The sequence below is a fragment of the Dromaius novaehollandiae genome, chromosome 21, assembly GCF_036370855.1.
Source record: "Dromaius novaehollandiae isolate bDroNov1 chromosome 21, bDroNov1.hap1, whole genome shotgun sequence".
Taxonomy (NCBI): Eukaryota; Metazoa; Chordata; class Aves; order Casuariiformes; family Dromaiidae; genus Dromaius; species Dromaius novaehollandiae.
In genome coordinates, this window is record NC_088118.1 from 5,316,536 (window position 1) to 5,326,896 (window position 10,361).

At 43.9% G+C, this 10,361-nt stretch overlaps 1 protein-coding gene across 1 annotated transcript in view; it reads right to left on the reverse strand.

Annotated features, from left to right (window-relative positions):
* Nucleotides 1-8,340, reverse strand: part of LOC112982670 (zonadhesin-like) — a 120,193-nt gene extending 111,853 nt beyond the window's left edge. The window contains exons 1-3 of the mRNA XM_026099220.2: nucleotides 8,262-8,340; nucleotides 7,938-8,094; nucleotides 4,277-4,489 (exon numbers count right to left, since the gene is read on the reverse strand). The gene's annotated coding sequence lies outside the window, so the exon portion shown is untranslated. The remainder of the gene's footprint in view (nucleotides 1-4,276; nucleotides 4,490-7,937; nucleotides 8,095-8,261) is intronic.
* Between the last annotated feature and the right edge of the window lie 2,021 nt (nucleotides 8,341-10,361).

Below are 10,361 nucleotides of genomic sequence, written 5' to 3' on the forward strand. Positions count from 1 at the left end.
AATAGTCTCCCTGAGTATGATTAACACTTCCTGTAAAGTCAGCCTCTTTACTCCCTATTTTCAATACATATCCTGCAACTTACTTCCAAGAGCCTCTCATGCAAGGCTCTGAAAGTGTTTCTGTAGTCACAGTAAACCTAGGTGCTTTTCTGCTCATGCTTTCACTCCCCTCCGCCCCCCTCCTTTTTTTAAACTCAATGAAATTTCACAGAAGAGATCAGCAATAAATTCACCTTCAGCTACCATATTAAACACGTCAGTAAGCATCTGTAAACCAAAACTGAAGTGCAACTTAGCAAGGAAGACCGTCACAAGCACCAGTCCCACTTTTTCCTCTTTCCAGAAGTCTAACCAGGGAGGTCACAGAACATATTAATGAGGGGAAAAAGGACTCTTCTCCAAACTGAAGCTGACAAAAATGGCATTGAATAAATAAACTTCTACTTCAGTTGCCCTGTGCCTGCCCACGCAGCAGGTAAAACGCTTCAGTCTTCGGATCTCCCGCTTCAGCATTCTTCACTACCGAGGAACACAAAACAGCCCACTTCACCGTGAAAATGCCACAGCTCCCTTTCCGTGAGGGATCGAGATCACCAGCATGCCTTCCCTTCGAGAGATGTTTTCTATTAAATCCAAGCTTGGAAAACAGAGAGGAAAAAGGCCTCAGTAACACCTTGTTCTGTGTGTTTGAAACAACAAAACCCTCAGCATAAGGGGATAAGATGAAAGAGACACATGCAGACCAAGCTCTATTTTGAAAGCGAGAGGGAAGGCGAGAGAGAATGAACGTACAAATACTACTTCTGTTAGAAGAACTACTTCTGTGGTTATGCCACTCAGTTTGGGCAGACTGGAATCATCACAGGCACAGAGACCAAGGGATTACTATTTCCCTCACAGAAAGAGAAAAGGCTGCCCTGGCCATTGGGTAAGCACTGCAGGCAGTCTCAAACCGCATCGCACGCAAACTCGAAAGGCCGTGCCCCACTTCCCTGCCTGCTAAGGAGTTGACAGCATAAATAGTCACATAATGCAGTTCATGTCAAGATTGTCACTAGCCACAGTGAAACTTTATGAATCCTCCCCAAGAAGGGAGCTCGCATCCTGTATCATCTCTCTGGCTACGCTGTATCTGGATGAGGTAACAAGTCAGTGGGTCCGCAGAAGTCACAGCTCTCACATCATGCTCAATGCCTCCTAACAGGAAAGCAGCATTCCGGACAGGCATTTTGCCAGCCTGTTATTCAGTCTTAGTACACATGCAGAGACAAACATGAACCAGAGCATTTTGCAGCAGAATAAAAAATACCGCAACAGATTTTAGACTTCAAATATTCATAGAAAAACACATCACTGAACCAACAGAGCATAAGCATTTTGCAAGAAGTCTTTAATCCTGAACACAGAGCCATGTGCCAGGTAAACAAACAAAAAATATTTAAAAAGGAAGTGACGACTACAACACTTCATTTATTCTAAGCACCCCCCCCCCCAAAAAAAAAAAAAACCAACCTAACTAACATGCTTTTAAGGCTAGAAATAAAAGATCCCATCACAGTACTATGCCAAAGCATGTTAGGAAACCAACCTGCTCAGGGAGGCCACAGAAAAACTGTTGTGCAAGGACGCTAGATTTCTGAGGTTTTTCCTAAAAACAACTCAGGTGGTAACTTTTAGCTGGGGGGGGGGGGGGGGGGGAAATGACACTGACCTGCACTTAACTCTGCCCAATTTGATGACAATACCAGAGAAACAATGTCTCTGTACATAACCCAATTTTATTTCTACTCCTTCCCTTTCATTATTTAAGGATGATAACATTCAGTCTGTTACACACCATCTCAAACCTGCAAGTATTACATGGTTTTGTGTTCGGCTGAAACACCGAAATCTTCATTTCCAAGTCCAAGATAAATCTGCACCCAACTACTTCAGTAAAGACCTTTCCTTATACTTGTTCAGTCCTGCTAAATCCCGAAGTAGCTGATAAACCATGATTCCAGTCATTCCTAGGTAAGTTTACCAGATTTTTCACTTTTACACACACAACCATTGTCAACAATTATTTCCCTGCAGTTTCAGCAAGGGTGTATTAACCGGCACTGAATAACTGTAGTATCTGGTCCCTTCACAGAATTTCTACGTTTCTTCTGCTGAGGCAAGCAATTCTTCCCCTGTACTTGTTAACGGAACTAGTCAACAAAAATTCCCATGTTGAATATGTGACCAAAGATGATATGCTCACAAAACTGAAGAGGCACTTCAGGAAAGCAAAGCTACCTGCCGGTAAGAGACCCGTAACTCTGTATACGAGGAAAAGAAAAATAATTTCTCTTCCTTCAGGAATTTCTAGGGCTCCCCTTTCAGCGACCCCTTAGTACACCCTTTAATAGAAGGGGTAGCTTTGATAGGAAGTGCTGCACCTCACGATGCCTTTTGTAGAAACGCCGCGGTGATCCTACACTTATGTCCTTTCTTTAACCCCTCTCTAAATGGATAGGCTCCCCCCCTCCCCAGACAGTACAGGCCTTGAGATAGAAAGCAGGCCTTTTACCTCAGACTGTAGACCCACTAGTTAAGATCCAAAAGCCTACAGGACCTTAACTCCCTGCTTGAAGATACCAGGTTATTTGTGCATCATCAAAAGCATGTAAAAAAATACATATATACATATGTATGTATTTCAGAGCTATGGCAGCATTCAAAGTAAGCTTACAGGAAAGCTAAAGCTGTTCATCCCCAGCACTGCAGACTGCAAAAAATAGAAGGGGGAGGGGGGTTTCAGATATTCACGCAAGGCCATCTCATCCAGCACAGCAACTCATTTACCGATAAGTCTTCAGGATCTACTACATCTTGAAGTCTCCAGTTTGCCTCAGCAAGTAATCATAGCATCTGCGACTGTACAACAGGGAAGCCTATTCCTCAATGTGTCAATGAGAGGTCACATGATTAACCAAGAAAATCTATATTAAAAAAAAGCAGGAGAAAAACCTACGTACCCAATGCTTTATCACTTAATCAAAACCACTTCTGCTATCAGCACCCGAAGCAACATTGCCATGGCAACCACAATACCTTTAGCACAGCCGACAGCACGGCACAAAAGCAGACGCTTGTCTCCAGTTTGTTAGCAGGGTAATTGGTCCTGCTGTACGAGGTCAGTTTTAAGAAAGATGACAGCAGGTAGAGCGTCTGGTTAGGTAACAGGGCCACATTATCCTTGGAACAGTACGTCTGGATTTATTAAACACTTAAGAGGTTAGCGAGCTGTGAAAACCCCACTCACCATCCTAGAAACTTCCTCCTGTGCTTCATCAACTTTTCATTACTCTTCCATGCTTTGAGGGAAGGGACCTTCAGAGATTTAAGATGCTGCAGTCCTCAAACAGCCCAAGTCCTCCAAATCACCCACCCTCTCTCTGGCAGCAGACTTGTCAAAAGCAAGAGCAAAACAGCTGGAGCTGGTTCTTACGCTAAGCTCGACATGTTAGCACAGAGGACCGAGACCAGGTCTCACGCACGCTTCCAGCCCTCCTCTCATAACAGACCCTCAGATTCAGAGGTCCAAACAAAGGCCTCTATAGGGCAGAGTGCTAACCAAGCCTGACTATTCATACTACCTAAACGTTATTACAACAGCGTCCGACATTCAGGCTGATCTCTAGACAGGAGAGCACAGCATCCAGCGGGCTTTCGAACAAGTTGCACCTATGCAAGTAAACTGAGGAACAAGTAAGATAAACCTAGGAAGCTTTCTCCACTTCCAGCGCTGCTTAACTACTTCAGCTTTTGTGAACTCTTTACTCATGTTGAGGCAAAGAACACAGAAACCTCAATCTCATGCTTGCACTGTTACAAATTTCAGATGTTCAGATGAACATCATGAATTTACTTCAAAATACAGTTTCCATACAAGCTGCCTCTCAGTTATTCATGAATTTAATTCACATTGCATTCTGCACAGTTGGCTCAAGTCCTGGAAATGCTGACACTGACTCCGATGGAATCGAAATTTCACCTTTTAAGTTTGTAGATATACAGGTACCTTCTTTTCTTTCTCCCCACTCCACTCGCCCTTCCCACCTTCCCTTAACTACCTGAATCCACCATCTCTTACCTTCACCGGACCACAGCGTAATCATCATTTAGGAACAATTCAGCCTCAATTTCTGCTCAAGCGACTCAAGTACAGCTCTAGAAAAAAAACCCTGAAGAGCAGCGAGGAAAGAATTGAGACCCACCATCTTATCTGTAAGAGACAAGTGTTCCTTACCTGTATTGTTCAACTGCACACAGTAGAGAAGCTAAACAACACTCTCCCAGAAGAAAACTTTCAGAGTTGAGGCATCCATGGGTTTGCTGCCACGTACTCCAAGAGTTCTCCTTTTTAGGAGAAAAACATCCCGGGAGGAAGTTTCGGGGGAAGTGATTTCTGTGTCCTGAAGCTTTCTGCTTTGCAGACGTCTTCCCAAGAATTCACAGGCCTCTATCGTGCATTCGACAGAAAATATGCATATGATGAGTACAACACAGCTCCACAAAGGACTGAAGACTTACTTTCTCCCTTCATCTCAAAGCTTTCTTCCCAAAAGCTTAATAAACTCTTAACAAATATTTTGCTGTCGGTTTTCACTCAGGTTGGTTTTGTGACTCAAGGGAGTCACAAATGTCAGTTTCATAAAAACATACTACATGAAGGGTGAGAAAAAACACAGAAATCACTTGATATTGCAAATGACCTTGATAAAACACACGGTTGAGCTTCATGAAAAACTTCACTGGGAACAAGAACCTCTCTCAGCACACTCCCGATCAAGGCTTCTCCTCACAGACTAGACAGCAATCTTGAACTCTCCACATGGCCTTGACCGACCTTGCAAACACTTGCACTTGTGCATTTGTTTATGCAACAGGATTGTCCCACTTAAAAGTTGCTGGCTGACTGCTATGTCAGCTGTTTAGATTTTTACTGGATTTCTTTTTGCCCTTCGTGGAAGTCTACAACGTTTTGGACTTGAGCTCCCGGCTGAAAATCTGGTGCCGAGGTTTTTGAGGGAGGGCAAAACCCTGCTTTGGAGTACCTTGTGAATAAAGCGCAAGTACTTCATTGGAAGTTTCCATTGAGAGTTGCCCCTCTAGGAAAGCTTTTCAACGAGCCCTAAACCTGAAAAGAACTACCCCTTTTCCTCCAAGCACCCCAGAGTCCAGAAGTTAGGACACTGCCACAGAAATTAGTTTGGGGATCCTGAACAAAAATTCTCAACATGCCCAACTTACTATTTCGGAAGAGACAGAGCACCTGTATGTCTAGGTGAAGCAGAGAAGTTTCAAGCGTCATAATGAATGAAAACTATTTGCCAACAAAAGTGACTACACCGATAACATTTCTGGGTGAACAAAGAGCTGGAGGTGAAGAGTTTGGGATTTAAGAACAGTAGCGGATCAAAACGCACTCGGAGCCTAGCACACCGATACATCCAACAGCCCGGGCCTGAGCAAAAACATTATCCCCTGTGAGGACAGTCAAGCCAACACACAGAGGTTGCACAGTCCCCATCCTGGAGGATTTCAAGGCCCAACAGGATAAAGCCCCAAGGGGCCTGGTCTAACCTCAAAGCTGACCATGTTCTGAGCATGAGGTTCATTGGACTAGAGACCTCCTCAAGTCCCTTCCAAACTGTATTACTGTACGATCCAAAACAAAGCAAAGTTAAACATATCACTCTGAAAAGCATCTGAGTCAAAGATTAATAACGCTCACTGGAAAACATTATTCAGTAGCTTCTCTCCATTTTAGAGACAGAAGCGCACCTCCGAGGTCTGCCACTGACGCAACAGACATTTTTCAGTGGTAGTTCTGAATAATAATACATGTGCTCATAATGCTACTTAAGGGCATATGAACTAAGTGCTAAAAGTAACCACTGAACTTGTAGTCCTTTCTGGAGGCAACATAAGTAAAACAAGTGCGAATATTCTGTATCAAGATGAAGCATGGATTTGAGTCCTCTCTAAACTAAGTTTGATCCCAGGTTTAAGTAAAATCCCACAGCTTCAGTTGGATTGGCCAGGCTACAACACCAACAGAATTTTCTCCCAACACACACATAAACAACACATAAAACAAGGGTTCCGCTTATCCGTACGTCAGCACTGCTCCTCGGAAGAGGCAGACAACAGAACCCAGACAACGCTCAAATTTTTGCTCTCAGCTGCAGTTATACTGCCCCACTGGTTTCCGCAATTGTACCCCAAACTCTGTCTGAAGTCAGATGCATCTGATTTTCACCTGTGATATTTCACACATCTTCATCTAGTCTGGTGAATAACCACAAGATAGCAGCCAGAAGCCTGATCCAAAAGCCCAAGCTTTCTCAACTGCTACAAAGAAGGGCCTGATGAACAGTATGGTCACAGCTGCCAGTCTTTCCTCATTCCAAGATGGCTTGCATTCATTGGCTCAGCTTGCTGCAGCGCAAGCAGCGTCTCCCACAAGGATGTGAGGACGAACTGCTACGGAGAGGTTTCCTTCCAAGATTGCCTGCTACAACACACCCATATTTGCCATCCTTCTTGTATTTCACTATTAATACATTGAGAAGGTAAACCAGAGATATGAACGCACAGAGAGAGCACGGCTTTGAGCAGCAGACACTTGAAACTGTTCACCTCAAAACATAAAATAAGTAGAACTCGATGAGAGTAACCATCGCCTGAATACCTTATAGCGCAAGGCCTTCTCTGGACAGCAGACCCATTTTGCATCTTATGACAGCAGCAAAGGTGCATGAAGAAAGTTTCATTTCCAGACACTGTCACATGACTGACAGAACAGAAACATTCACATCCAACAAGCTTGGGCCAAGGCTGAAGGGAGATACAGGTGTGTTGAGAAAAACTGGGTACAAAGAGGACATTACTTTCATAGAACGGTAGCCGTCTTTTCCTGCACCCGTATCTGCAAAGCTCGTCCCAACATTTGCAGCCCCCATATTGTAGTCATCTGCCTTTAACGCCTCAGGATTCCTGGACTAAATTATGTCTTAATATTCAGTTGACTTATAAGGATGAAATAATAAGAAAAAGCTGTGCTATAAATACTCATTCATTTCTACTTCAGCATGCATATTATGTACAACAACTGTGCTTTTTTCAAACCTAAGTTCTGTTTTACAAGCCTTCATTTCAGCATAATGTCCTCATAAAACACAACAGCAGCGCAGTGTAGAGAGAACTAAATTAAAAATTAATGGGCCTTGCCAGTCCTAGGATTTCTCAGGGCCAACGGAAGATGTAAGAACGGAGTTTCCCTCCACCTGAAGGTCCAGGTTACACAAAACCAGGAAATACACCTTTCCCTGTCCTGGGCTTAACAGTCAAATGCAGCAGCCTTGCATATTCATTTACATCCATCCACGGGATCAACAGCTACTGCACAATGAAGGCAAGGGACACATGGGGCAAGTCCACTGGCCAGCTGGATTAGCGTCAATCCTCTACAACACTGAAGAACAAAGTCAGCATCCGATTTTCCCCATTCTTCGCCAACAAGGGTCACTATCAGCAACAGAAACCAAACGAGAAGAGTGTCTCATTACAGAAGCATTTTTTACAGGCCCTTTAGGAAGATTTTGAAGGGAAAAAGGACTGAAGAGGTCAGGCACCTCCTCTAACCCTGCTAACTCCCAAATGTTTTCTGCATAGAAAAGGAGCCCTTAATGTATCTCCTAGGGCTCTTTATGAGCATAGCGTGGGGGGGGGGGGGGGGGGAGGAGGGGGAACCCACACACTTTTCAAAGATTACTCCTAATAAGGTTCTGAAGAAAGGCCTATATGGAATATATTAAGCTCAAAAAGACTCTTAGCACTGTTAAGTTTTAGTGATTATTGGTTAAATACTGGTGGAAAAGCATGAGCAATACAAAGGCACTTACCCTTTTAGAAGTGATCTCCAATGTAAGTTTTACTTCTACGCAGAAGGGCGCCACAAGCAATAGGCTCCGCTTAGATTTGGCAACTGAGTATTCACAGCCACCATCCACACTCCTCCGGCAGGCCCTCAGCAGGGAAGAGGGCAACGAAGACTTCACCCTAGGAAAGGACTCGATTAAGTAATTCCAACATTCTAGTGCTGCACACAAGATTAGAAACCACCTCTCTGCTCCCACAGATAACTCATTCTCTGTTCTTTCCAGAGAGTGGGAAAAAGGGCAGTTTGGAACTGAGGTAGCACCTATCAGTTCAAAAACATTACAAACTTGTTCGAGTCTGATTCACAGCAACCATCTGCTCTCAACTAGGAAGCGCACACCCTTCTTTGTTAAGGCTGGTAATATCAAGTATGTGACTCATGCAAGACAGAACTATATTTATACCTACTGAGGGGCTAGGCCAAATCCTCAAGCATTCTCTACTAGAAGCCGCATAACCTCAGCTCCTAAGATTTAAGGACTTGACCGAACACTGTTTAGAAAAAGCCCACGCAGGAGTCTAAACGAACCTTGAACCTTGCCACCTTACAAAGCCCTCTGCAGAGGACTTCCGTACTGGCTTCCTCTCCAGGGACATGTGGGGAGCTAAGAGGATGATACAGCAATTAAAGTAAAGCAGTATCCTTTATCAGAAGAGGGGATACCTTCTCTGCATTTTAAAGCTCACCCACAGAATTTGAGACTTGCATTCCTAGCCCCTAAGTTGGTTAGAGGGAGAAAAAAACCCCACCACACCACAGCACAAGAACACCACAGAAAATTCTCATTCTCTATTCAAGCCTACACAGCTGTTCCATAACTACCTTCCTGACTGTTTAGAAGTACTCTTTAGCTTTCTAAAAATTCCACTCCAGAGTCCTATCTTCTCACTGGTGTAACTCAACATTGTTCCACTTTAGTCACCTACTCTACCACCTGTTCATTCGATAGTTTTAGAAAGTGGAAGTTACCATCATTAGGAGCTGGCGCGTCATCTTCCTTAGCGTTAAGTGGTTTCCATATTTCACCCTGGCAGCAATGGGAAAAAGGATTCCAGCATGTACTGTTTACAGACTGCTTAGAGACATTTGGCAGCCCTGTAACATATGTTACAGCCATTTTTATTTTTGTTGCTAGATTCATCTCACACCAGGAAACTCTGTTCTCATTCTGCAACAAGCCATCCACGTGTAACATTTCGGCCTGCCCTTACAGATAGAAGTGACATAGACTGGAACCCTCTGGTGCTCCTCCTGAGACAGCAAAACACTACTCTGATCACATACTGCCCTCAGGCACTTAAACTGGATAAAAGACACAGGCTTGCATGAATTGCTATAGACCTCTCTGCTTGTCTGGACAAGTGCCATCATCTTCCATTAAGTGACAGGACATGCTGCCTTCATTCTCTTCTACTGCAGCTTCTGTTCTTCATCTTAGATCTCACAAAATGCTCAGTAGTCTCTCAAGCAGTAATGGGAGCCCCATCCTGTGAGGTTATCTAAGAATAAAACATTCAGCTGTGTCTGTATATACTGTTGGCAAACCTCTAAAGACAATCTGTGCTCCGATTCAGGAGCCGACATTCTCCTCCCCTCTTCCACCCCTCCGCTCCTTTCCCCGCTAGTACCCAAAGAGTAATGTAGAATCAAACTAGTGTATGCTGCAAGCAGGAAGTACTGTCACTTTCAAGCATCGGGGGGGGGGGGCGGGCAGGGGCAGGGGCAGCAACAAGCCACAGCAACAGTAGGCTCCTGACCACCTGCAGTCATTGAATTGAAGGTGTCACTCAGCTTTTTGCCTTGGAATCAACATACTCAGCCTCCCTAAACTGCTGCTGCCATTTTAATGTAGAGAGGTGTTTTTCCAATTTTTATCCTACTTCAATTTATACTCATCCTGAGCTTCCATTATTTATCCTACTGCATGCTGCACTTCAGTATACAAACCTACCCACACAAGAAGAGGTTAACACACACAAATAATAAAAAAGCCAAAAATACTTCATGTGTTTTGTTTGGTTGGTTTTTTTCAAGCAGGATCTAAAATCTCCCATGGAAAAATCTTTAGGATCTCTGTCTAAACTTCCGCACCTGGCCAGTCCAACCAGAGTACAACCGCAATCCAGAAGTAAGACAAAAACTGAAGTAAGAGCTTGCACTCTCGACAGTATTATGCACGCACCTTGCCCAGGCGTCGCTGACAGTCTACTCTATGTTCAAGCTTACATTCACATTTGAGTAGTTCCATACAGCAACCGAATGTCACAGGAAGTAATTTCTCAAGTGAAATCTTACCCAATACTTCAAAATCTACGTCTGTATTGCCCCACTAACCCACACAACTCAAAGACGACAAACTCCAGCAGAGGAAAACTATGAAAATAAG